A 27,835-nucleotide genomic window follows, 5' to 3' on the forward strand; every position below is an offset into this window, starting at 1 on the left:
GGGGCCTCCCTGAAGGTATTCCATACCATGAGGAGTGTAGTTACACCTTGGAGGTCAAGGTGGGTCATGACACCAAAAAGTTTGGTACCACTGGATTAGATGCATTCACAGTAGAAAACGGCTCTTATCAACAGCTGTCAACCAGACATAACCTTGATGTTCAGAGGCAGTTGCAGAGGAGAGGCAACAGCAAAAGAGAGGCAATAGCTGTCTCTTGCAGGCCTTCTCGGACACGTGCCTGGATACTGTAGGGAATCAGGAGGCTAGATGAGCTAGATCTGCAGTCTCATCCAACAACATTCTGGGAAGAAGCAACAGTCCTTACCTTTTCCAGGGTGCTGAAAGAAGGCCAGGACTGAAAACCACACTCTGAGACAAAGCGTGCTCTGGGATTTGCAGTCCAATCCCAGCAATCCCAGAGATAGTTGTAATAATGAATGTCTCTGTTAATGGTTGTCATCCGGGTTCTGGTCCAGCCAGCCTTCCTCAGCCAACTTCAACCCATTAGAAGGACTTGATGGTATAAAAGGATGACTCTTATCTTCCTGATAAGATACACTTAAACAAAACACACTTTCACATTGCGGGTTTAGTACTGCACAAATAAAACAATTTGACAGCCAATTTCTATTTAAAAGCAGCACAGCTTAGGAACATTTTGCCTAGCCTTTGACAGTGCATCAAAAAGCAAAAGTAATTCTTTCCAAACAATTTTTTTAGCAGAATAAACACACAATTGTGTTCCATCTGTTCTGCAAAATCCAGATCCCTTCCCTCTAGATTGCATGTACAATCTATGCACAATGTATTTTAGGAACAATGTATTTTAGGAACATTGTGCCCAGTGCTCAACTCCAAAGATTTTGTTACAGGGAAAAAAATATGATTCCTCACCACGCACACCCCTCTCCTTGCTACTGTATTCAGTATTATTAGGCAGAAGTCTTTGAGACTATTCTCCACTTCAGCAACAGAGAACTGGCTCCCCATCTACCTGCACAAAAAAATGAGATTTTTTACTTCTTTCTGGAGAAAAAGAGAGAATATAACTCTATAGAGAGAATGTCTCTAGCAGTAAAAGAAGAGAGGAGCCATCAAAATAAATGCTCATCAATTAAGGTGCAGGTCCACTTGGTAATGAACAGAAACTCTGACTCTCATCGCATTGTTTCCTCCCACACAGCTATCAACAGAAGATTCCCCACTGTGTCGATACAGTCAAACTACATGATAATTTAAATATGCATAATACTTTAAAAATAAAGTTTGACCCTTTAGTATTTTTTATATCACTGGAGTATTAAATATTGCACATCACAATTCTGGAGAATCAAGTACATGTGTGAACAAAAAGCTTCTCTTCTCCCCATGTTTCTTTCTGCCTATTCAACACCAATTGACATTTTGCATAGCAAGCATGCTTGCAACATGTACAGTAATATTGACTGAACAAAATGTCATAAAGCATGACGAGGAAGCACACTTCTCCAAACATGGGGATACAGTAAGCTAATCACAGCTCTCTGGTGCATGTTTGGAGAAGCACATATTCTTTTAAAAGTAAAAGAACATTGTAAAAGAACACTCAAGGGATCTTAAAACTGTTTTGTTCTAACTAGCTTCAAAGGAACGGCTCTTGGTCATTGGGGATGGTTTATGTGCTTACTTTGGAATTTGTTCATTGCTTCTTTGTATCACTTGAGTTATTTTGTTAAGTTTTGCTTTTGATTCTCTTTTGATGGACTGCTGCATTACTGTTTAATTTGAATGTTTTAACAATTCAATTTTATTTCTGAATTGATTTTATAATTTCTTGTTCAGGTTGTTTTTACAGGTTGAGACTAATTCGCGTGGGTTCCGTTCCAAGCACTCACGTGGATGGCAAAAAACGCACTATAGCAAATCAATTTAAAACACAAAGTTTCTTTGCTCTGGTGATTTAAAAACAGCCTTGCTGACCTTTTGACTCTAAGTTAAGAGTCATTAAGAAGACAATTCATCAACTGGAAAATTGGATAGGAATGGGCCCTTAGGCGGTAGAATTGGCCCACCTTAGAAAAAGTAGCAATGTTGTATCCTCCCTCAATGGTAAATGTTGTCATCATCTTGTAGCCAGTCTGGTTTCCATATCCCCTTGGCCACCAAGTCTCCAGTGCCATGCTCTTAAATAGAAAAGAAGGAAATCTGATTGGAAGGCAAAAGTCAGGTGAAAATTACTCCTACTTTGCAGAATACTCATATTTTGCAGGCAAGGAGCAGAGAGGCTGAGAGATAAGCAATTAGTACAAGTCCAGCTACAACTGAGAATGTTTTTTCTTGAAATTTTCTTTCATATAATTCAACAACTATGAGTCAGAATCCTTGGCTTATGTAAGGCAAACTAACCAGAGATCTAATCAGTAGATTCCAATCTACCTTCTGCCAGCCCACAATTTAAAATGCATGGCCCAGTCCTCTTAGGTCCTACTAAATATGTTACAAATTAAAGACTTATTCCAAAATAAATCTGAGTACCTATTGTGAGTCACTTCAGTCTGTGAAAACCAAGCATGTGGCAGCATTCAGAACAGCTTGCTACAAATCAGACATGAACCTCTAAAGGTGCCAAATATATATTGTTGTCCTACCTCATGACACCAGACATCTATTACAAGATGGTCTTCCACCTCTCCAAGCAGGGTGGTGGACCCTGTGGGGGTAGACTAGACCTGGAAGCATTTAAGAACTTGTTCTTCCTCTGGCCCTTGTTGGAACAAGTTGACCTAAGCTGACCTAAACCCCACTAATCATGGGGAGTGACTGAGGACTGACACACTGGGAGCCACAGGTAATGTCACAGAGAATGCAAGAGCCTCACAGAAGCATTGTAAAGAATGGTTTCAGTAGTTTTCCAGGAGACCAAGAAGTCACAAGGGACATGATTGAGAAACGGCTACTGAGAATTCACAAAATATGGGATCTGTCACACCCAAAGGGTCTAGCAGGATTAAGTGCCTTGAAAAGAGTAAAGGAAATCCTCACCCACCCTCAATTATAACTTCATATGCCCCCCCCCCCAAAAAATTAAATGCAAACTTCAAGAACAGGCTGAATAGTGCATAGTGAATATATTGAATAGTGAATAGTATATGCAACATATGCCATTTGAGGTTCCACTGCTTAGGTAGCATATTATATGCACTCATTTTAATCTATATTTGTATTATCATCAATCATTTAAACTGCATTTTGACAGGAAATGTTTCCTTATGTCCTTAATATGGCTTCTCCATATACATTGTACCAAAAATTGTGCTCTTACCATTCATTCAAAGGGGGCTTACAAGAATATCATCACTGACATAACATGCAATTCTCCTGCAGTCCTGATTTAATTGTCTTTTAGTTACACCTTGCAAATAAAATATACAGGCTGAGCAATAGCTTCTCTCAAGCAACAACAACAAAATACTGGTGCACAACTGTATCACTAGAGTAGTAAACTGCTACAAGGGAATAAGAATGCATGAACCATGAAATGGAGGGATCGGTGATGAACCTACAAACCTACAAATGGAGGGATCGGTGATGAATAGGTAGAGAACCTCACAGACTGCAAGAAAGGAGGAAACTGTTTTAACAATATGATTTGTCATGCCTATCAGCAAGGCACAATTACAAAGCTTAGCCATTAATATTCTATGTTTCGTTATTTGAATTGCTGCTAGTAATAGCATGCAAATGCCCATGAATTCATAGTACAGAAAGCATTATTAATATGAATCCTCCACCTTGCTATGTAAAACAGATAAGAGCATCAGAAGCAAAAGCACTGCTGGAGCTTCCTCATTGGCTGTTAGTGATGTCATATCCCTGCACACCAATTTGCTGCTGCTTAGTTGGAAAACTGCAGTCAGGCCTTCCCAGGCTTGAAATACTACCCAGAGACGAGTTTCTTTTCCATAGCTTCACCTGTAGGCCCTTATGTGCAGTCCAATCAAGACATCTAACATGGGAAATGACAGCATACATTTGAAGGAACGTATCTATTTATTCAGCTATTTAACGCAAACGATTCCATCAGTGCACTTTCCTACCTGATCAGACCCCATCTTTATCAGCATAGTTACGGAAAATGAAACATCTAGGATCTCTTTCTGGGGAATGGCACAAAAATAACTGCTATACAAATGCTTACAATATAAAAGCTTGTGAAATATAAACAGGTATTTCTACACCTCCTCTCAAAATCTCTGTAGGAAAACAGCAGTTTTACCGATCAATGGAAAACAACTAAGGCAATTAAGTAAAGAAAGAGCATTTCTTACTCTCTTCATACCCCTTCCCCAAATTTACCTTTCCATAAAGCTTTCATATATTTGCAGTCTGGGGACCAGACAATTATAACAATGCCTATGGACCTGTATCATTTATCTAAAAATTTATATCCCACCTTTCTCATGCTGGAGCAAATGCCCAAGGCAGCTTACTAACATCCAGCAATAAAATTAACAGTACAGGTAGAGCCTCTAAATTTGCAGAATTTCTATCCACGAATCTGGCTCAATGCGGGTCCTCAGGATCTGCGTGGAGCCAGACTTGCCCCCACCTGAGCCCTCCAAAGGCTCTTCTGAGGCCTTTAAAATCTGAGGCCAGCAAAAATCAGAAGTGCCTCTCTAGGATCACCAGAAGCCTTTCTGAGGCCCATGGAGGTCATGCACAGCCTCCACAGGCCTCAGAACGGCCTCTAGAGGTCCTAGAAGGGCACTTCCAGTTGTCACCCGAAAACCAGAAGTGCCCATCTAGGACCTCCAGAGGCTGTTTTGAGGCCTGTGGAGGCTGTGCGCGGCCTCTATGGGTGTCAGAACAGCTCCACACATGACTGGAGGAAGGCGCCATTCGCATTCAGAGCTGGGTGGACCCTGAATTTTGTGCAACTTTGTTTCACATGATATTCGGTATTCGCATGGGTTCCAGGAAAGGAACCCTCGTGAATAACAAGGGTCCACCTGTATATAAAAAACAATAAATGAAATAATTAAAAAACAATAAAACCAATGGGGGATGACTATTCAGAACACAATAAAGTAGCTGAATAAAAACGCTATTACAGAAGCACAGGGAGCAGACACTGAAACACCAGACAAATGTTTTGAGCCCTCACTGAGGGGCGGTTTTTAGTTCTCCTGGCAGGGAATGCCATAACTGTAGCTCAGAGAAGGCTCGCCTTTGCATCTCCATCCCTCTAGTTTGGAACAGGGCGGCACTTGCAGGAGACCCTACTCACACAGGGTGACCAGAGACAATGGAGGACAGAGTGACTCTATTTTTAACCACTGTATAGACAAGGAAATTTTGGCAGGTACAACATGGAAGGGTTTTTAAAGCTGCACCTGTCAAATTTCCCTCTTCTATACCATGGTTAAAGGTATAGCCACCCTGTCCTCCATTTTATCTTGTCACCCTGCACTCAGATGACCTCAGAGGGCGGGCCAGAACATATGTGAGAAAGCTGTCCCTCATATAACTTGGTCACAAATCAGTTCAGTTCAGTAAGACCTTTATTGGCATAAAATACAGAGAAAGAACAGAACAAGACAGGAATGTACAAAGACAACACAACATAAGCAAAAACATCAGTCACTGCCCAGAGTCCCAGGGCTCTGCCTGGCTATTACCCCAGATAAAAAGGAAGCAACATTATCCAGAATCTCAGGATCAGGAGTGGAAAGGAGAGACTGAAGCATGGTTGAATCCTCCCAGCCCTGCATCCTAGCTAGCAATGGACCTAGAAATTTCTTGCGTGACACAACATGTAGCGGGCAATAAAAAAAGGTATGCATTAAAGTCTCAACGCAATCCCTACCACACTTGCATTTCCTCTCTTAAGTAAGGGGATACCGCTGAACCTGCCCGTTAACAAGGCTGATGGAAGAGCGTTACACCTTGCCAGTGTAAACGCTCTCCGGGCCTGTGGGCACACCAGGTGGTAAAAGAAGGAGGCCGGTTTCCCAAAACTGACTGGAATATGAAGATGGAGTGGAGAACATGTGGTTCTGGCGGCACTAAACAGCTCTTGTTGTTCAATATCTAGAATTCTTCCTTTGACAATTCTGTAAGCTGCATCACAACCAATCATACCTAACTCTTCAGTGTCCAGCCCTATTGACTTAATTTTAGTTAGAAGATCAGTGATCTCAATAGGCAGGACTGGATCCGATAATAATTGTTGCATTAGATCAGAAGAGGTGGTGTTAAATAAAATCCTAAACCAAAATTTCAAAAGTCTTAACCATACAGTAGTCCTTAGTCGAATTAACCCCACCTCGAGACACAGGACCGAGTAGGGAACGCACCTGGATAAGCCCAAAATCTTCCGTAAAAAGGAGGCTTGGACGCGTTCTAGTGATTGGTTAATAACCTTATACCAGACAGGAGAACCATAAAGAACCTGGGAAAGAAACTTTCCCTTAAACGCCTCCAGAGCAGCCGGAACATAACCATTTCCGCAGGTGAAAAAGAAACGGGAAATGGCTGAGGAAGCTAGTTTGGATGCGTTCTGCACTGCCCTGCGATGAAAAGCCCAAGTGAGTCTGTAATGGAAGTTGATACCCAGGTACTTAAAATGCTTAACCTGTTCCATTTTGTTACCATTACAAGACCACTTAAAAGCTTTCCATCTGTTAGCAAATACCATTATCTTAGATTTAGCATAATTGATCTGCAATTTGTTGGTCAAAAAATACTCTGTGGCACGACTGAGCAGACGTTTCAGGCCAGTCCTAGTACGAGATATCAGTACTGCATCATCCGCGTACAGAAGTAGCGGCACTTGGCTTGCGCCAAGCTTTGGACAATGGCCATCTACTTCCTTCAGGGAAGGGGCAAGATCGTTTAGAAATAGGTTGAAAAGCATGGGGGCCAAGACACAGTCCTGTTTGACCCCTTCGTTAGTGATGATGGAGTGAGTTAGATTCCCCCTCCAGGAGCATCTAACCCTACACGAGGTATTTAGATGGAGGGACCTAATCAGCAGCAGTAATCTTTTATCAATCCCCATGTCTTCCAACATGGCCCAAAGAAGCTCCCTATCCACAGAATCAAAGGCACCTTTCAATTCAAGGAAGGCTACATAAAGACGGGCCTTACATATCCTGACCTGCTTATAGGCCAAATGAGACAGGATCAGGCAATTATCCAAAGTTGATTTGCCCCGACAGAAGCCAGATTGCTCGGGGCCTAAGATGCCTTGCGAAGTAACCCAAAGAGTGAGTTTATTGCAAAGATATTTAGCATAGATCTTACCTAGTACAGAAAGCAAACTAACAGGCCGAAAGTTTCCTGGTATGGTAGGGTCACCCTTTTTATGAATAGGCACGACTGTTGCTGTAAGCCAGGCATTGGGTAATAGGCCAGAGCTGTAGATCATTGTAAAAAAGTGACTGACAAAGTAAAAAGTTACTGACTCATTGACTCACAAGTCATGTGCATAGAAGACTGGAAACACTTGAGTCAGGATCCCCCCTGACTTGCATTCCACTCTGATGACTTGAGTCGCGTGCCAACTGACACGGGTTGCGCTGCCTCCCTCTCACAACAAAAACCTCTTGCTTTCATCTGGGAAGCCCTTTTTGGCGTGCGCAAGCTCCAGCAACTAGCAGGGCATTTGGGGGGGATGAAGCAGAAGGGTTAACTTTTTTTTGTTTGCACTTCAACAAATTGGCTAGATCTAGTGATGCTGCACCTGCTGCGCTTTCTGCAAAATGTAACAATTTTACCTGGGTTTTGCACAGACCCCAGACAGCAAATCGCCTCCGCTGGTTCTCCACTGTATTCACTGGCTGAAAGATGTGTCTCCAGAGCATCCACTGGCCGAAGGATGAGTGTCCACAACATCCACTGGCTGAAGGATGCGTCTCCGTGAGAGGTTAGGTGGCTGGGGGGAGCAAGAGCAGTCATTTTTCCCCATACGGACAAGTGGGTTTTGCAAGCAGAAGGAGGGGTGTAGGAAACAGGGACAAGTGGGGGAGAGGGGAGGGAAGGGGTGGGTGTGTTCCGTACTGCTATCTGACAGGTGATCTGCTATCTGATGGAGGTGGACACAGTGGGGCGTGAATTCTATCACCTACACCAGGGGTGCTCACACTTTTTTGGCTCGAGAGCTACTTTGAAACCCAGCAAGGCCCGGAGATCTACCAGGGGGGAAGGAAGCATCTGACAGACACCCCCTTTAATGTATGGAGCCCCTGCTGGAGTCTAGTCAGTTTCGTCAGTTTTGTTGCTGCATGCCTGAAGAGCAGCTAAAGTGTCAGTTTCAGTGTCAGTTTAGTGTCAGCTAAATATGTCAGTTTCGTCTAGTCACTAGACAAAACTGACATATTAACAGTTTGGAGAGACAGGGCTCCGTGATCTACTCATTTTGCCTCGCGATCTACCGGTAGATCGCGATCCACCTATTGAGCACCCCTGACCTACACCTTTGTCCAAACCTCTCTTGGAAGAGTTTCCCTGACATGCTCTGCTGGTTTTCCAGCTGCATTTGGTGTGGCACAGGGAAGGGAAGGGGTCAGGTCAGCACATTCCACACTGCTGCCTGACAGTTAGGATGAAGGTGGGCATAGCATGGGTGGTGACTACTTCTATTACCTACACTTTTGTCCAAGCCTCTCTCAGCAGAGCTTCCCTGTCGTTCTCCTGCTGGTTTTCCAGCTGCATGTTCTGTTGCAGAAGGGGCATGTGTGCTCCACACTGCTGTCTGACAGTTGCAGTGGAGGGGGGAACATTGGGGGAATGTTTAAAGGGTACACTGAGTACCCATTTCCCATTTGGTACAGCGCAGACCCATTTCCCTCTGACCCATTTCCCTCTGCGCAGCCACGGCGGGCTTTTCCTCGCTCGCTTGGCTTGCACTGCCTCCACCCCGCGTACTCCTACCTGGTCGAGCCAGGATGCACCCTCTCCCTGCCATGCCCATGGAGTGAAGGGGGGGTTTCCTTCATCACAGCCAGGGCGGGATCGTACGGGGGAAGGGAAGTGGTGGGCGCATTCCACACTGCTGCCAAGCATTGGGGTGGGTAGAGATGGCAGGGGAGAGTCGACATGCAACACTGAAGCATACACACCACCCGGCAGCAGCCCCATTTTTTCCATGGCGGGCTTTTTAAGGGGGGGAACTAGACTCAAGTCCTATTGAGTTGCAATGGCGACTCGGCGACTCAGAAAGTGCTCCCGTTATGGTTTGTTTTCAAGTCAAGTCATGGGATGGAGACTCTAGACTCGACTTAAGTCAAGCCCTGCCGAGTTTTCCCTGCAAATAACTACAGAGGAGCTGAAGAAGAGAAGTAAAGCATGAAAAGATGCTCAGGTTTGCAGTCAGCTACTTCTCTGGTCACCTGTGGTGACAAAAACAAATTTCAAGCAACTACTCTTGTTGGAAGGTATCAAGGACTGTTAGTTATGGTATAGAATGCTTACCTGAAATGTAAACAGCATGGTTTTGAGAGCAAAGGAAGAAATGGTTTCAGTTTTAAAAGGGTTTCGGTTTTTCCTACAAGTCAAACGGTTTGCTGAGATTGGGCAGCCTGCCACAAGATGTTCTCTTAGAATAATGTTGATACATTTGAATGAAGTCTTTGTCTTCAGAGCACAGAAAAAAAAGTCTAGCAGTTTGAATTCGGCTTGAAGTTTTAACATTGCTTTAACGTCCAGTTTGAAAACTTTCAGAGCACTAGGCTGTGCACACAAATGCTAGAAAGCAAATCTTCACACCAGCTTTCATAGAAGGATATTGGTCAGCTTAGTTTCCTCATATTTCCTTGTTTTTCATTTTGAAATCAGTTTTAGGGTACACATAAGTGTGACTAACAAATAGTAATATTTTAACTGAGTTTTAGTGGACTAACTGCATTCTAGAGTTTAAAGAGACATGATATCAAAGCACTTCTGGATTAACACATTGCAAAGGTCAACTTCCCACAGAAAATGCAGCAGATAGCAGTTTTGTTGTTTTAGCAGAGCTCGCAACCTTTTAGCAACAATTTTGTTGCATTTCACGGGCTGCACATGAAGGCCACAGTGGATCATGCGATGGTTATAGGTGAGGTCATTTTAAGCTAAATTGAAATGCAGTGCCATTGGCTAACTGCTGGGGGTATATTGTATATGATGGATGTATGAGATGGCCTATTATAAAACAACGGATGTTTTGAACCCACCAATGAATTGTCTTCAAATGTGTTTCAAGGAGGGAACCCCAATTGTAATTGGAACCCCAATTGTAACTGGAGATTGTAATAAAAGTCAGCTAAAGGAGGCGTTACACGCTTCTCTTCTTCCCACTTCTGGTGCAAGCAGTCTCCTTTGGAGTTTCTCTTCTCCCCATTTCTGATGCACACAGTCTCCTTTGGAGACGTGAATGGATTTACAATCTTTTGCTGATGGATTTAAAATAAAAGCCTGGATTTGATCACTATTGTCTACGGAGTTTGCTTTGGTACCTGGGATTACAGTGCAACATCTGAGATCTCTTGTAACATCTAGGATCCCTTGTAACATCTTGGTTTCGCACCTTGCAACACTCTCAGGAAAGCTTTTATACACTGCAAGAGTGTATAAAATTTCTTCTTTGGGGTTTCTTCTTTGCTAATGTGCCACAAAGAACACAGAGCAACAAGGATGTGGAAATGGAACACTCTGAAGTCAACAAAAGAGTCCTGAGCGTATGTTAAACTCTCCCACCAAAAATCATGGCACTTAAGGTTGCTCAGCTTGGCCTGGATTGTACCCACAGTTATATGCATGGGTTTGCATAGTGACACTGAGGGCGCAATCCCAACCCCTTATGTCAATCCTTTCCAGCACTGACATAAGGGCAATGCAGCTCTGAGGGAAGGGAACAAACATGCCCTTACTTTGAGGAGGCCTCTGTGAGTGACACGCAACTGCAGGATGCAGCACATGTCCCATTGGCACCGCTATGTCAGTGCTGGAAAGCACTGACATAAGGGATTAGGATTGCACCCTTAGAGTGCAATCTAGAAGTCTTAACATTGTTTTCGGCAAGCCTCAACATGCTTCAGATATATCCATACAGGAGGGAATACTTGGCATTCAGCAGGACTGCCAGAGAACCAGCCCCTCACCTTGCTCACATTGATACGCAGTGCAGTGCTGCCTTTTCCAGGGTGAAACTCAATAGCCTGCTTTTGTTCGGTATGTAGCTCAGGAACTAGCACAGTCATGTGACCAGCAACCGGTTTTGAGCTCACCACATCAAAATCCGACTCTATTTTGAGATTCCACCGTTGAAAGCCTTGCACTGAAAAACACAAAATAAGCCAGTAGTGTTGCAGAGAATGGAGAACAAAACATTTATTTTATATAAACACGTTTATTCACTTACAACTGAGAATGGTGAGAGCTAGAGCACTGGAGTGATTAGAGTGCTGGACTACAACTGGAGAGATCTGAGTTCAAATCCCCCCTCACCCATGAAGCACACTGGTGCTCCTGGACTAGTCATCATCTCTGAACCTAAAATACCTCACAGGGATAGCAGTGTAGATAAAATTTTAACTAATAAAATAAGGCCCAAATCCTAACCAACTTTCCAACTCTGACATAGCTGTGCTAATGGGGCATGTGCAGCATCCTGCAGTTGGGGGGGCAGTCATGGATGCCTCCTCAAGGTAAGGGAATGTTTGTTTCCTTATCTTGGAGCTGCATTGCCCTTAAGTCAGTGCTGGAAAGTTGGTTAGGATTGTGCCCTGAGTCTGTTCCCACTAAACCAAGAATTGGTAGCTGCAGGAAAGTTGCTTACTTCTTGGTACAGACTACTTCAGAGAAGGGGATAAAATGGGATAATCCTATGAGCTTACAGGAAGGGTGCAATATAAATGGGGAACATACAGGCAACAGCCGCATTCACATTCACTGCCGCACTTGCCCCAGTGATTACATCTGTGATACTTACTTCCTGCACCTATAATCTAGAATGCTGTTGTGATTACAGTTGTGAGAACCACTTCAGTTGTGTCAGTGCAGAGTACAGTTCACATGTATGCTCAGGGGTCAGTGAGCTAGTCTAGGTAGTCACTACATGCTATGTATGTTTCATGGGTTTCCTTAAGACCTGGAGATGGGCATGTACACTGTGATGACAGACACCATATTTACCAGAAGTGACTGATGCACTGAGAAAATAAATGCTGTTTAAAGTTCAGTTCACAGGCACAAACATAATTCTGGCAAAACAAGCTTTGGATAGTCATTTTTCCACATTACAAAACTGAACTCAAAATAACGCTGCCATTTTATATGAATATGGCCTGCAGAGTGGTTAGTTTTCAATTTCACAGCATTTACAGGAAAATTGTTATAATATGAGCTATCAACAGCACCTTTCACCCTGGGCAATTCATAAAATATATAATGCCAGAGATGGCAAATTGTCAAAGCATTAAGGATGATGCTTATAGTCCATCTGTAATCCATTCAAAGAATTATGGAAGATGCATAAAAACTGGAACTTACTAAAACTGCTTAAATTAGAAACATATTTCACATTGAATAATGACTTCAAAAAGGCCTGAATGATCTCTGGAGGACCTAAGGAGAACACCTATATTTTCTCTGTCATGTGCAAAGGTTACTTCAGGATGTTATTTATCTAAAACTGTATCACTAAAAACAAGATGCTTGAACCAACATCTGTTAATAATGAATTAATAAGTTTCCCCAGAGTGGAAATTTAACTTTTCCAGTCCACTCTAGAGTCTAGAAAGAAAGACTTACCATGAAGAGGAGTCACAGAGAAATAGATCAGTTGATAAACGCTTCAATCCTGGTTGGTTGGCAACCTTCAGTCTCGAAAGACTATGGTATCAGCCTACAGTACCCGGTATTCCCAGGCGGTCTCCCATCCAAGTACTAACCAGGCTTAGCTCCGAGATCAGACAAGATCGGGAGATAGTGTTCAGTATAGGGAGATGGTTCCTAACATCCTTCCAAATTCCCTGAGTGGGGAAAGAGGGAGCCCAGCCCCAGCTAAACGAACACTACTCAGGAGGGCAGGAGGTCTGGTCTAGAGGGTAGAGCCTCCATTTGCCTGAAGATTAACATCCACAAGGTCGCCAGTTCGAGGCCACCGGCACCGTGCGACCTTGAAGCAGCCGGCAAGCTGCAGCTGAGCTGTTCCATCTGCTCGGAGCGTGGGAGGATGGAGGCCAGAATGTTAAACCAGATCGGAGTGTAACATCTTGAATGTGGTGGTTCTTGAAAGAGAGAACCTTCTTTCAATTTGTAAAAATCCCTGCGTGGATTTAATAAGCCTGCCTGTGTAAACCGCCTTGAATAAAGTCTTGAATAAAGACCAAGAAAGGCGGTATATAAATACTGTATATTATATTATATTATATTACTCCTGGAATTAATGAGACACACCCATCAGAAATACAAGCTACTTCAAAGAAATAGAACAGGATTAGATAATACGTATCTACACCCTGATCTAGCACATCATGCATAGGAGTGTGCAAGCACATCAGCCCTTCCCAGCTACCCAGCACTCTACTTCCACTATCCCTACAGAGAGACAGCCAAAGATGGCCCACATACAGGAGATCCAACATCTATAGGCCAAGATCACAAGGTCTCTCAGGAAAAAAAAAGTCTAGAAAGAGGTGATTTTTGCCTAATTTTGTTTGATTTTTGTGTGTGGCCATATTCAGAGATGCCAACCCAGTGCAGACAGCAGAGGCATGGCTCAAATGCCAGATGCATTGGAAAGGACATACATGTTGAAGTTCTCTGTAAATTGGGCCAGATTGGGGGAGGGGAGTACCATGAGGTCCAGTTCATTATTTTCTGTGGAGGGGTGCAGTGAATGTCCTAAGATGTAAGAGTCTGAGCACAGACAGTAATGCAGTTCTTTTACAGGAACACTTTAAGAGCTTGCCAAATGCTCAGAGGCATGAAAAGCCCATAATGCTTTGGATAGTCTTCGGACATCACGCAGGGACCACAAAAGTCACCATGTGATGAAATATCAGTTGTAAAAATATGCTGTCAGAGGTGGTTCAGAGTCTCCTTCAGCCATACTAGCTTCATCAATTCCAGGCCCCATATATAGTCCAATAGACTAGAGCAGTTGTTTCCAAACTTTTTCAACTTGACTTCATTGGCTGTGGCTCCCCATTAGGACTACAATTAATGCTCACCATTAGGGCTATATATTGTATATAGCAGTGAGTTTTCCGCGAGGATTCTGTCGCTCGCCTGGCTGGTGATATCAATATGCCCAGCTCACAATATGGAAATATCCCAAGATGCCCAGTTCACCCATAAGGCTCTTCTCTGACCAAAAAGTTATCCCTCTCAGAGAACCAGTTAACTGTGATATGGGCCTCCAAGGGTGAACAGAAAGGTCATACATAAGGGCAATCAACAAATAAAAAGGTTAGGGTAAAAGGGATGAGTCAGAGTACCAGACCCCCTCTAACGGATATCTCTGTAAACAAACTGCTGATGTGTATTGAATTGCCATCCTCAGATCAACATCCTGTACTGATAACATAACAAATGTTGTTTTGGGTGTCTGCCTGTATGTTATTTTCCCCTGGATATTTTTTCTCTCTTTGTGTCCTCCTGTCCCCCTCCCCTATCGGAAAGACCCTATAAAATCCACATCATTGTAATCCTTCTGGGTCCTCTACATGTGTGGAGGTCCCGTTTGCAAATGAGTAAACGTTAAGAAGTCCTTTGAATTCTCCTGTCGCCTGTTGATTGCCTCTCCAAAAATCCAAAGAATCGTGTGTGTGTGTGTGTGTGTGTGTGTGTGTGTGTGTGTGTTCATTCGGGGTCAGTTTTTGGTGCCGTGACTCGGAATGGAATGTAAGGCTCTGCAAGGATCGAGACGAAGTCACTGCAGGGGACAGCGTACCGCCAGAAGGTAAAGTGAGTCGGCTCCCGCACCCCTTGTGTGTGTCCTGGCGCTGGGTTGTCTCTGAAGCTGACTGTCTCCTTCTGCGCAAGAAAGAGCCCAGGAGAACGGAACTTCACCCGCGGGAAGGTACAGCGCGCTTAGGTGAGAATTCTCTGTGGGTTCCCAGGGTGGGGACCCTGAAGTTTGAAGGGAAGTTCTAGTGTGGAGCTTCAGTGGGGAGGGTGATTGTGTTTGTATTACTGTACATACATATTGCTGATTGTGTTTGAATTACTGTACATATTGTTTGTATATTATTGTACATTTTGCTGTGTTGTGCGTGTTTGCCCATCTCCGTGGCTTCAGAGCAAGGCCACGTGGTTCTCTGCCTGACTGAGTGTTGTGACTGAGTGTTGTGACTGAGATACAAATGAGAATATGAGTGTGTGTGTGTGTGTGTGTGTGTCAAGGCAGCAAACCCAGAGGTTTTGGAAGGATTGGCCATGAGTGAGTCACTGTTTTGGGCAGCTGGTCCAGTTGAGACCCCAGGCAGGAGGCTCCCAGGCAAAAGGCCAGCCTGTGTGACAATTAAGATGAGGCACTCATGGCCTGAGCCTGAAGGAATAAACCCTTTGAAATGTATTTTGAATAACTTTGAGTCTCTGGGAAGGGGAAACCCCACCCTTCTGAATGGGCTCATTACTGGCCAGCTCAGAATTTCAATGGCCAGCAGAAGGTTCTCTTAATTTCCATATGTTGTTAACCCTGTCTCAGTAGTTTCAGGAAGTGGGGAAGGCATTGGACATTGGATTTTTGCAATTGTTTACTGTCTGCTTGCCCGCCCCTTCCCCTCAGTGTTCCTGACATCCCTCCCTTTTATCTGCTTAGCAATTTTATATGATGTGTTCTGCCTTCCCTTGTCTGGGAGACAAGATACAATTTGCTGTCTTGTTCATGGGTGCTCAGAATCAGGCTCATTTGAACTTAGTGTTTTTTAATGCACTTACATAAGAACAAACTACACTGCATGTTTGCTTAAGAAACACAGCCTGCAAGACAATACAGGTGCCCATTATATAGATCAGCAAAACTGAGTCAGTGAGACCCTAGGGGTCAGAATACAAGCTAAAAATGCTCAGAATGATTTAGAGAGACCCTAAAATATAGTTTCCAGCTACAATAATAACCATGATTTGCTTCCTACCTATTTAGGTAACTAAAAAAGACTAATTGCAGCTGCAACCAACCTAGACAGTTGTCAAAAGTGTGTTTCTCTTTAAATACAACCTTTAATCATTCTTAAAACTTTTGGGTTTCACAGGTATGAAATGCAGGACGTCTGTGCTTTCTGTTTCCCCCCCTCCAAGAGAAAGGAAAGCTGGAGAAACCCTCCTAGCCTTTGTGCCTCAAGGCATGCACAGAATGCAAACTAGTAGCAATCTTTTGTTTTAACCCTTTTTTGTTCCAGCACCTAAATGCAAGAAGCATTGTTGGGGGGGGGGGGGGGAAGCCTCTAATGCCTAACTTTGCAGTGGCTATCTTTTGTTTTAACCCTTTTTGTTTCAGCAACAAGTAAAGACAAAGAAAACAGCATTTGCCCTCCAGAGGACAAATTTACATAATCTCATTTCCTTTACAGGAACTAAGCCCTGACGCCTATATCTGTATATATTTTAGTTTGGTTTAATACTAATGAAGTATTTCTTTTTCTAATGGAAAGATTGTCATGACAAATTCTTTTAATTCTACTTATGTTCTCTGCTTATATACATATAAATACTAAAATGCTCTATATGTTTGTTGGATGTGTGTGTGTGGTATGAAAGAAGCGCTTTGTCTGTCTTTGTTCTTGTTTGTTTTTGACTTATAGTGAAGTCTATCTGAAGCCCACATGGCTATTGACTTCCTTTCTGTAATAGGCCTGATATTCGTTGCAACAATTTTTTATTATTTTTGTATATTGAGCACATTACCATTTTTGGTACCATGGTTCCTTTTTTCCTGTTTTTAAACATGTAAGAGTACTCTTATCAAATGTGCTTTATTTTCACACAAACCCTCCCCTCATCCAAGAGGGAGGGAACGTGAAGAATAACCCTAAGGTAATTAGACAAAACGTTTTGTTCCATCAATGATGGATATTTTCAAGGGTTACAGTCCCTCAGCAAATCATCTCTTAATGATAAGATCTCACCCCATTGTAAAAACTATTGTGGTGCAATTAATATTTTGCATTCTCTTAATTCTACTTATATGTTAAGGGGAAAAAAAAGGAAGAGAGAGAAAAGAGAAGAGGAATGAACTGTGCAAGTATTTGCAGGACCAACTTGTGTCCTCCTTGAAGGAAAAACCCAGGTTCTCTCCAGCTCCCAGGGAAGCAAAAGAGTTGTGAATAAGAAAAGAAACAAAAGCAAAATGTCTTAAAACACCTAACCTTTTGTGCTCAACAAGAATGCAAGCAAAGTTAGCACAGTGTCTTTCCGCTACTGTATTTGTACTGTATTTGTATTTCTGTACTGTTATTACCTCTTCTCTAGTTCCTACAGCAAACCAACTAACAAGCAGGCCATGTACAGAGTTCTGTAACAACACCAGCCCTTTAAGGTTGAACAGTCCAAGAAAAAGAGAGAGAGGGAAAATAAAGAGCCACATGGCCTGACCAAAGGAACTTTGAGCTAAGAGAAATTGACTAGGAGTACCAGACATAGCCAAGCAACTGACATATCTCTCTCAAAACAATTGATTGTATTGTCTCAAATCTAAAGAGGACTCCTACAGTAATATGCTATGAGACAAAGCTTGGCCTGTCACCTTCTCCAGAAGAACCATACATGTACAGAGTGCCTTCATGGTGTTTTGGCAGAAGTCACAATATGTATTATTGTTGTTTATTGTCTGCTGTAAATCAATGTCTGTGTGCAGGTTTAAAGCTAGCAGATTGCCTCTATTCCAATATTGTACTCCCTGAACTGCTATGCTCACAATGTTTTAAGTTTCCTATGTTTAGTAAATTGTTGCATCTTATCTTTCTTTGAGACCAAAGCAGCTAAAAGAGTCTGAAGTATGTGCAGTATCTGAACGTTTGATATCAACAAGAGTGTCTAGGCAAAGGAGGGTGAGAAAACAAAGAAAGGGCCTGAACATCTAAGATCAAGTTAACTAAAAAGTTGTGGTAACAAGTATTAAAAATATCTTTAACCTTTAATTTATTCCAAGTGCTAATAGCTATGCTAGTTGTGTTTAACTGTTTGAATGTAGGGGCACAAGAGACCTGCATCCTGGTGCCCTCCCTTGCATCTGACATAGCCCATTTCTAGAATCAGGGGGGTGCACATACACATGATCGCTTGTGGCCAATGGTGGATTTTTCCTCCAGAGACTTGTCCAATCCCCTTTTGAAGGCATCCAGGCCAGATGCCGCCATCACATCCTGTGGCAAGGAGTTCCACAGACCTACCACACGCGGAGTGAACAAATATTTTCTTTTGTCTGTCCTAACTCATCTCTCCCCACACTCAATTTTGAGTGGATGTCCCCTGGTTTTGGTGTTATGTGAGAGTGCACGGAGAGCATCTCTCTGTCCACTTTGTCCTCCCCATGCATGATTTTGTATGTCTCAATCATGTTCCCCCTCAGGTGTCTCTTTTCTGGGCTAAGGGAGCTCAGGCGCTGTGGCCTTTCCTCATAGGGGAGGTGCCCCAGCCTAGCAATCATCTTAGTTACTCTCTTTTGTACTTTTTCCATTTCCAATATCTCCTTTTGAGATGTCTCAAATGTGTTCCAACGCAGAGAAAGTGTACCCTGAAATGCACCGTTTAAGAAGAAAATAATGTAAATAGAGTTAAAGGTACTATTTACCACATTGACTCCTTGAGTATGTGTTGTGCTTTGTTAAGGTTTCTTTTCTGCTTTATACTCAGAAATCATGAATGCTCCAGCCTTATCATCTGCAGTGAGCTCCAAAGCATGGTCAGTGCAGCTAACTCCAACCAACACATCCACTGGACAAGCTCACGCAAGTCCAGCGCTACATGGACCTAACTTCCAACCAATGCTGGTTCAGACCTGAAGATGGCTCCTGCCTGTGCTCCTCTGAACTGAGACAAATGGTGGAGGCAACTTGGCTGCAAAGAAGACCAGACCTCTTTTCCTCAACCTGTGAGATGGAGATTCAACACGGGAGGTACAAGCTTGTCAGGTCACTGACTATACACAGTGTCGCCTAGAAGACAGCTGCTGAAAGATGAACACCTTGCTCACCTGATGCTGAAGAATATGTTGGAGTTGGACCTGCTGAGGGGACTCACGGCCGATGAATAATGAGCTGTTATGAGCATGTATGATTTCTTTGGATGAAGTTGTTTTAGTGTAGCATTTTTATTTTCTATTCATTCTATTATTTTCCATTGTATCTTCAGTTTGTGTTTGCTTTCCTGAATGTAATTCCAGTAACTTCTGTATTTTGTACCAAAACTTTGGATTATACCTGTATTTAGCATTAACTTAGGTAAACCTCACTTGAAAGTTGCTAGACAGGCTCTGGCACCAAGGAGCTAATATGCATTTTAGCTGACACTGCTGGCCCAGTTTACCTGCATCCTGGGTGATTAAGGGAATTCCCTCCATTCATACCCTGACTTTCACTAATTTGCTAAAATTCCACCTCCTTTCTGTCCCCCCTTGTTGCCCATCAGGGGGGAAAACTGATATCAATATGCCCAGCTCACAATATGGAAATATCCCAAGATGCCCAGTTCACCCATAAGGCTCTTCTCTGACCAAAAAGCTATCCCTCTCAGAGAACCTGTGATATGGGCCTCCAAGGGTGAACAGAAAGGTCATAGATAAGGGCAATCAACAAACGAGGATAAAAAGGTTAGGGTAAAAGGGATGAGTCAGAGTACCAGACCCCCTCTAACGGATATCTCTGTAAACAAACTGCCGATGTGTATTGAATTGCCATCCTCAGATCAACATCCTGTACTGATAACATAACAAATGTTGTTTTGGGTGTCTGCCTGTATGTTATTTTCCCCTGGATATTTTTTCTCTCTTTGTGTCCTCCTGACCCCCTCCCCTATCGGAAAGACCCTATAAAATCCACATCATTGTAATCCTTCTGGGTCCTCTACATGTGTGGAGGTCCCGCTTGCAAATGAGTAAACGTTAAGAAGTCCTTTGAATTCTCCTGTCGCCTGTTGATTGCCTCTCCAAAAATCCAAAGAACCGTGTGTGTGTTCATTCGGGGTCACTGGTTTCAACAGCTCCCCAAAGAGCCACAGCCCACAGTTTGGTAACCACTGCAGTAGAGGTAGGACTCCCAAGAATCTTTTCTGTGGCTTCATCACAGCAGTAATCACACCACTGCAGTAAAGTTTAGGTGTCAGAGTCATGTGGGTTGATCAACTGTATGTTTCCTTTATATCAAACCAGTATCCATATGGAAAGGAGAGCCATATTCAGGTGGGTGGAATATCCAGCAAAGGCCCCACTGACACGGCTCCAAAAATAACCCAGCAGCACAAGATGAGCAGTTCCTAACACAACACAGGTGCACTCTTAAAACCATGACACATGGAAGGGAGCCATCTCAGCCACCATTGCAGGTCAAAGCCATAACATACCAACCACCTAGGCACTGGTCAATAGCACCCAATGTGACCTACCAGCCTGGGAAGCCTTGTCTCTGCTCCCTTAAGGGGCAGGGAAGGGCAAAAGTAGCAATGCGATCCTCAGGATAACATCGCTGCTTGGGACAAAGAGGGGGTTTACAGTTACCTGCAGCCAGCGCCAGCCTCTGGGACTTGCAGGGAGCCCCACAAACCCCTCTGCAGAGCTCTCCAAGCCTCCACAAAGCAAAAAATCATGATCGGAACCCACTTCCTTTTGTTTGATCGCAAAGCTGGAAGTGGGTTTTGATTGTGATTTTTAGCTTTGTGGGGGCGTGGGGAGCCCTGCAGATTTTCCTCGCACCCCTCAGAGGCTGGTGCTGGTTGCAGTTAAGTGTAAACCCCTCCACCCTGGCAGTGACACAATACTGAGATCACATTGCTGCCTTCACTCCCCCTCCCCCCCTGCAAAAACTTCATAGAATAAGGTGATTATCAGACAGGGTGAATTCCACAGCAGAAAGAAGGGTCAGAGACAGAGCAGTTCCAGGTGAATGTAAGATCCAGACAGTGGTCAAGGCAGCACACGGAGCAGTTTGTCAAACCTAGAGATCAAATATATCCAAAGCAGAAATTTGACAGGATCACTTCAGAGAGATTTGCCTACAAGAATTTTCCACTGGGTTGCGCCTGACCTAGTTATGATACAAAAATAGCATTTTGTAGCTGCCAGCATAATATTGATATTTTATTTATTTAAATACTTGACCTATATATCACTTTCTAGAACGTGCAAAGCGTTATGAGGTTCTTACAACAGATTGTAAGGTAAGCATTGTAGCTGAGGCAGAGAGGGAACGGCTTGCTAGAGGCTGGCTGATGCTACCAAGGCTCCATAGCCCCGCATTACCAGGCTCCTCCTTCCATGGATACCCTTGAATCAAAGCAGGAAATGTGAAGCATGCCAGGAGTATGCTGCATTTTCTCCTTTGCTGAAAGAGCCCATACTGAGGGAAGAGCGATCCTGCTCCTTCCCACAAAGGAGGAAAATGAGGGAGACAGACTGCTGTACTCTGAGGATTGAAATGCAAAGATCTCACTCCTTTCTCTGCATGGGTTCTTCACATGAAGCATGATATGCAGGGCACACTGGGAGCACAACCTGCTTTTCCTGCTTTGATTAAAGAGTAGCAGAGAGGAAGGAACCACTAAGGAAGCTGACTCCATTTGTGGAAGGGAAGAGGGTAGCTGGTGGGCACCTCTTCACTGCTCCCTGCTTGGGCCCCAATCCACCACTCAATGTGAATAGGCCCATTCACATCGTGAATGGGCTGGCCCTGCCTACTAAGTTCATGACAGAGGTGAGATTCGAATCAGAGAAGATCTGATTCACACCTCAGATTTTTACCCACTAAGTAACACCAGCCTTGAATTGGTATGCCACTTCTGAAAATACAGTGATGCCTCACAAGACGAATGCCTCGCGCAACAAAAAACTCGCAAGACGAAAGCATTTTGTGATTTTTTTGGTGACTCGCAAGACGAATTTTTCTATGGCCGTGCTTCGCAAGACGAATTTTTTTCCTTTACTTTTTTTTGTTTTAAATTGCACTTCGCAAGACGAAAAATTCACAAAACGAAATGACTCACGGAACGAATTAATTTCGTCTTGCGAGGCACCACTGTATATATTCACAAAGCAGTGAAGAATTATATGGCAACAAACAATAAAACAAACACTACAATTTCATTTTTAAAAAAGAAAAAGGTGTACAAAAGATACTTTCAAAACATCAAAGCATAAAACTTTGCTACTGTTTCTACATTCACAGCCTTTTTAAAACATTGCTGGCATCCTGCTTCTTTCATTATTTCTCAGTAAAGTTCATCATTTCTATTTTTTATGTTGCCAAATCAAGTTAGAAGTGTGAAGAATCACTTGGATTTTCCAACATTATTTCCAAGTTTCTGACCTGGATTCTTAAAACTATGACCACATCCACTAGGTCTTGCCTTTATGATGAAGTTAACATGGCATTCTCCATACTGCACAGGTGGAGGGCAGGGTGGAGGAACAAAGTATGGATAATTGTTATTCTGCTTAGCAGCATACCAAATGGCAGAGTAAAAATGGACCTCAATTACATTGACTTCTTTGATCACATGAGTAACATCAAAACTCTGATGAGAACAGAAAAAGTATACATTACACAGTCACTCTTGACATATAGCATCTGCTATGCATTTGACTCAGTTATTTGGATATTACATGTCTTCATCTGGTCAGCCTTCTGGAGCAATATAAGAAAAAAATAATTGGGAGTACATGAATCCCCCACACTAGGGAGATATAACCTTGTAGCAACAGCCAATGCATCCACAGGATCTTCTATGCCACTCCCCACCTATGGTGATTCTACAACATTCATCTCTTACAACATACACCACCACATAGGCCAACATTCTTTAAAATCACTTTTTTGCCTCCCCACTGCCAATGCAACTTGGTGCAAATGGCATCAGGGTTTATGCAGGCTTCTGGGTTTCAAAAGAGAAAATCTCTTGGGCTACTTGCATAAATCACAATTGATATGAAAGTGCTGCAGGTTTACAGATTAACAAGCATGATCACGCAGCTGCTGGCCAAGTGTTAACAATAAAAAAAAAATGCATGAAGAAGACATTTCTAGACCCATCAACATGCTTCCCCCCATCACAAACATCCCTTTTAAAACATAACAACATTACTCTCATATGGTGACGTATGTCACCTGGTAGGTGGGACTTGTTAGCCTGGGAAGGCTGGGTGGGTCGGATGTGGCACCCAGACTTTAGTTTGGAGATCCCTGTCCTAAGTAACTTGCAGGCACTAAGGGTGCAATCCTAACCCACTTTCCAGCACCGACATAAGGGCAATGCAGCTCCAAGGTAAGGGAACAAACATTCCCTTACTCAAGGAGGACTCCGTTGTTGCAAGGAGTTGCAAGTTTCAAAAGCAAGACTCAGTAGTCAAGGTGATCATCTGCAAGCTTTTATTTCATTGCCAGCACCAGGTATCTCAAGGGACTCCTGTCCAAAGCATTGAGAGCATGTGTCAATCTTAACCAGACCCTTTATAACATTTTGGGTCCTTTGTTTGAAGATTTTGAACTTCCCATTGGCTGAAGTTTGACATCATAGATGGGGCTAACTCTTAATAGGCTGTAGATAGCCTTAGAGACATTTGATTGGTGAGCTTCAAGTTACAGGTTCCAAATAAGGTAAAGTTATACATTTAAACATATGGAATACAGAGTTTTCAAGAACCAGTAGAGTGCACTGTAACCTTATTTTATTCAGAACTGGCCCTTTTTGGCAAGTATTTAGACCTATTTCTTGGCATACATCTCCTTTCTTGATTAGGATGGTCTTGTTTGAGCCATCCGCCTTATCTTCTCCTGTTCTCAGCAAAACACTGTGGGACTTTCTGCCAACCTTTGTTAAGCAAGGTCCTTTGAACTTGCTTTTACTCTATGCCTTAATTCTATTTGTGACCTGTTACTTTGAGTACATTTAAGGGATCTAGAGTGATATACCTTTCATATATTTTAACATAAACAAGCCAAACTCTCACTGTATATAGGATTTCTTTTAAGAAATTCTTTTCTCATTTACCTTTAAACAAATTACAGTTGCAGCTCAAACAGAGGCTTTCTCATGAACGTTTTTGCTTATCTCCATTAAATGTATTCTTTTCCTAAACGGTCTCTGCAGGTGTTTGTATCTCGCTAGCTAAAAAACCCTATTTCAGCCTGCCAACTAAAACTTTCCCTTACTACAATGTTGCAAATATATGTGTTTTCCCCGCTTGTAACATCTTGGCTTGCCCACATACCGCTGCCAAGAAGGAGTTTTATCTTTGTGATGCAACTTTTCCAAATTCCAAAGTCAGTGACCCTAGCAAAACAGCCTTCTAAGCTGTTTTTCTGTGAGACTGACAATGATTTTTTTAACTGAAAATGGCTTTCACCATTCTATGTGTTTCTATGATTTAATTAAACATTTTAATAAAATCAGACAGTTAAAACTTACTTCTAATGCTACCATATCTCTGTATGGTAAGAGTTGGTTACTCTTTAAGGACAATAACTATTTAAAGCTTTGAAGAATAACTGACAGACATGCAAACATGGTGATATTCTTTGGCACTTCTGTGTTCTGAAATAATTCTTCCAGTGCTTTAATGTAAGGCTTCTAGCTAAGACAATAACACTGTTCTTTGCTCTAAAAAGCATGAAAGAATAATAATTTAAACTGCCTTTGCTGAGATGGGCATTCTTCTGCTCATTGTTATCTGTTTTAGTTTGCCATTCAAACAGAGAGCCTCAAAAACAGGAGTTTCCCAGTATCCTCCCATCTGTTCGCATCCTCCCTACTTTCAAAGGAATAAGTCTATTTTAAAATATGTGTTGTTCTAAAATTTATCTCAATGCTAGACGCCTTGTTATGCTGCCAAGAGCAACCTTGACATTTTGCCAATTCAGCAGAGCACTCTGTTTGCAATTTCCAAGCTTTTTCCCTAAAAGAAGATGGGGTGGCTTTTAAGTTTTTTTAAGTATTTGCCCTATTAAGCATTTGCCCTAATGGCATATTACCCTTCATTCTGTATTACCCTCTATCCACCCAACTGCAGGATGTAGCACATGCTCCATTGGCACAGCTGTGTCAGTGTAGGAAAGTTGGTTAGGATTTGGGCCTAACTGTCCTAAGTAGACAGTTCAGACACTGCATTTGCACTGGTCCCCATCGTCCTTCATATTTAAGCAACATAAGTACAATGGGCTCTTCTCATCTGCAGGCTCTGTCAAGATGGCCCATCCCTTGGCCCATCCCTTGGCTGGGAGTTGCTGGAGGGTGCCCCTGGAGGGTTGACACAGGATGCCTGTGTAAAGTTTGACCCCAGCAGAGGCAGCAAAAGCCTGCTACAGGCAAGAAGTGCTGAGTCACACAGTGGAACATATACTACTCTGCTGTCCGGCCCATCAATCTCTTTGAGATATTCATTTGGAACCCTTGCTGACCTCCTTTTCTGACACTTTTACTGACCCTTTATTTGTCCTCTTGAGCGTCAACTCTGCGGTCATCACCAACACAGTAACAGAATTTCTTTCTGCAGTTATTAAACTGAAACCCCCACCTTGAGGCCATTTCCCCCCCCCTTACTTCTTATACTTTCCATTCTTATTAGTCTCTTGCTAGGATTTTCCCTTTTCACAGACTCTGTGATGGCTACTGTACTGTTATTTAATGTTTTTAATGACAATAAAGGTTTATGGTATGGAAGTGCTGAGTCACTCAGCAGGTGCTAGTTGATTGCCTGCAGAGTGACTACAGACACAGGTGGAAATGGGTGGGGCTGATTAGCCTAAGCCTGCCCTGAAACAGGCACCCATTGGTCGGCCTTTGTATAAAGCCAAGGCAGCCACTGCTGGACTGAGGGGGTTGTTGGCTGGCTGGCGAGCACTTTGTTGCTGTGCTGTAAATATTGTGACAGTGAGTAGCTCTGGTGGGATCAATGCTGAATGCCTGTACTGAACTGCACTGTATCTGATGTAAATACACGTTTAGTGAAGGACCCTGCTGTCTGTGCTGTGTTTCTGTTTACCAGGGGACATCCACTAAAATTGAGTGTTGGGCGGGTTAGGACAGACAAAAGAAAATATTTCTTTACTCAGCATGTTGTCGGTCTGTGGAACTCCTTGCCACAGGATGTGGTGCTGGCATCTGGCCTAGACGCCTTTTAAAAGGGGATTGGACGAGTTTCTGGAGGAAAAATCCATTATAGGGTACAAGCCATGATGTGTATGCGCAACCTCCTGATTTTAGAAATGGGTTATGTCAGAATGCCAGATGCAAGGGAGGGCACCAGGATGAGGTCTCTTGTTATCTGGTGTGCTCCCTGGGGCATTTGGTGGGCCGCTGTGAGATACAGGAAGCTGGACTAGATGGGCCTATGGCCTGATCCAGTGGGGCTGTTCTTATGTTCAGTAGAGCTGATACAAGATGGGTGCCACACTCATGCCACCAGGCATCCAGGTGGCAGTATTTTTGTTCCAACTGAACCATTTTCAAAAGGCATACAGCACATTATGATCGTTTAGTCAGTATGTGACTAGTATGTGTGTCAGTGAGGCTAGATCCAGCTTCTTTAGGAGAAGCTGACAGAAAGCAGCCCCGCACCTGATTAATTCTGGTTGCCCAGCTGGGAAACAGCAGATCCAAGAGCATTCCCAAGCTTGCAGACCTCAACCAGAACAGACTCTACAAAAGTACCCAAATTAGCAGTTATTTTCAGTTTGTCTGGATTAAATTTCAGTTTATATATCTGAGCCGATTGCTGCAGATTGCTAAACTGGTTCTTGGTTCACAAAGTTTAGTGAGCAGCTGAGGCATGTTAAGTCTTTGCCAAAAAGTGCTAGAATCATTTCTCCAAATCTTTTGTTCTGGCTCTTCAATGCTCACTCAGTTCCAAATATGGCTCTAGATCAAAATTAGCTGCCAGTCAAGGATCTCCCAACTATCATTCCAGAAGAACAAAATGAATGGGTGTTACTGTGAAATAGAGAAAATTGAGTGTTGGGCGGGTTAGGACAAAAGAAAATATTTCTTCACTCAGCGTGTAGTCGGTCTGTGGAACTCCTTGCCACAGGATGTGGTGCTGGCGTCTACCCTAGACCCTTTTAAAAGGGGATTGGACAAGTTTCTGGAGGAAAAATCCATTACGGGGTACAAGCCATGATGTGTATGCGCAACCTCCTGATTTTAGAAATGGGTTGAGGTCTCATTATCTGGTGTGCTCCCTGGGGCATTTGGTGGGCCGCTGTGAGATACAGGAAGCTGGATGGGCCTATGGCCTGATCCAGTGGGGCTGTTCTTATGTCATTGAAGCAAGCTTTCCAGCATGGCTGCTGCACACACTCCCCGGGGAACTGTGCCAAGCTGTGAGACCTTGGGCAGTGGGAGTAAGCTGTCTGCATTTACCAGATGCCAACAGGCTTGGCATCCACAGATTTGACTATCCACAGATGCCTAGCTTGCACTGCAGAGGGCCTCAGCGTGAACCAGAAGTGGTTTTCTGGTTGCGCCCATGAGGCCCTCCAAGGAGACTGGGAGGCCAGCACAACTATCCACACTTTCCCGGGAGTAAGCCCCATTGTCTCAAATGGGACTTACTTCTGAGTAGACCTACATAGGCTTGGGGTCTGTGTCAGCTTAACCAAGGATCTTCACCTTTCTCTTTTTCTTCCCCCTTCAAAAAAGAAAAGTCGCTCTTGATCAGTCAAGCTTT

General features: G+C 43.3%; 1 pseudogene; it reads right to left on the minus strand.

Annotated features, from left to right (window-relative positions):
• Positions 1-25,631, minus strand: part of LOC136655718 (beta-mannosidase-like) — a 35,752-nt pseudogene extending 10,121 nt beyond the window's left edge.
• Positions 25,632-27,835: the final 2,204 nt, after the last annotated feature.

The sequence above is a fragment of the Tiliqua scincoides genome, chromosome 6, assembly GCF_035046505.1.
Source record: "Tiliqua scincoides isolate rTilSci1 chromosome 6, rTilSci1.hap2, whole genome shotgun sequence".
In the NCBI taxonomy this organism is placed as follows: domain Eukaryota; kingdom Metazoa; phylum Chordata; class Lepidosauria; order Squamata; family Scincidae; genus Tiliqua; species Tiliqua scincoides.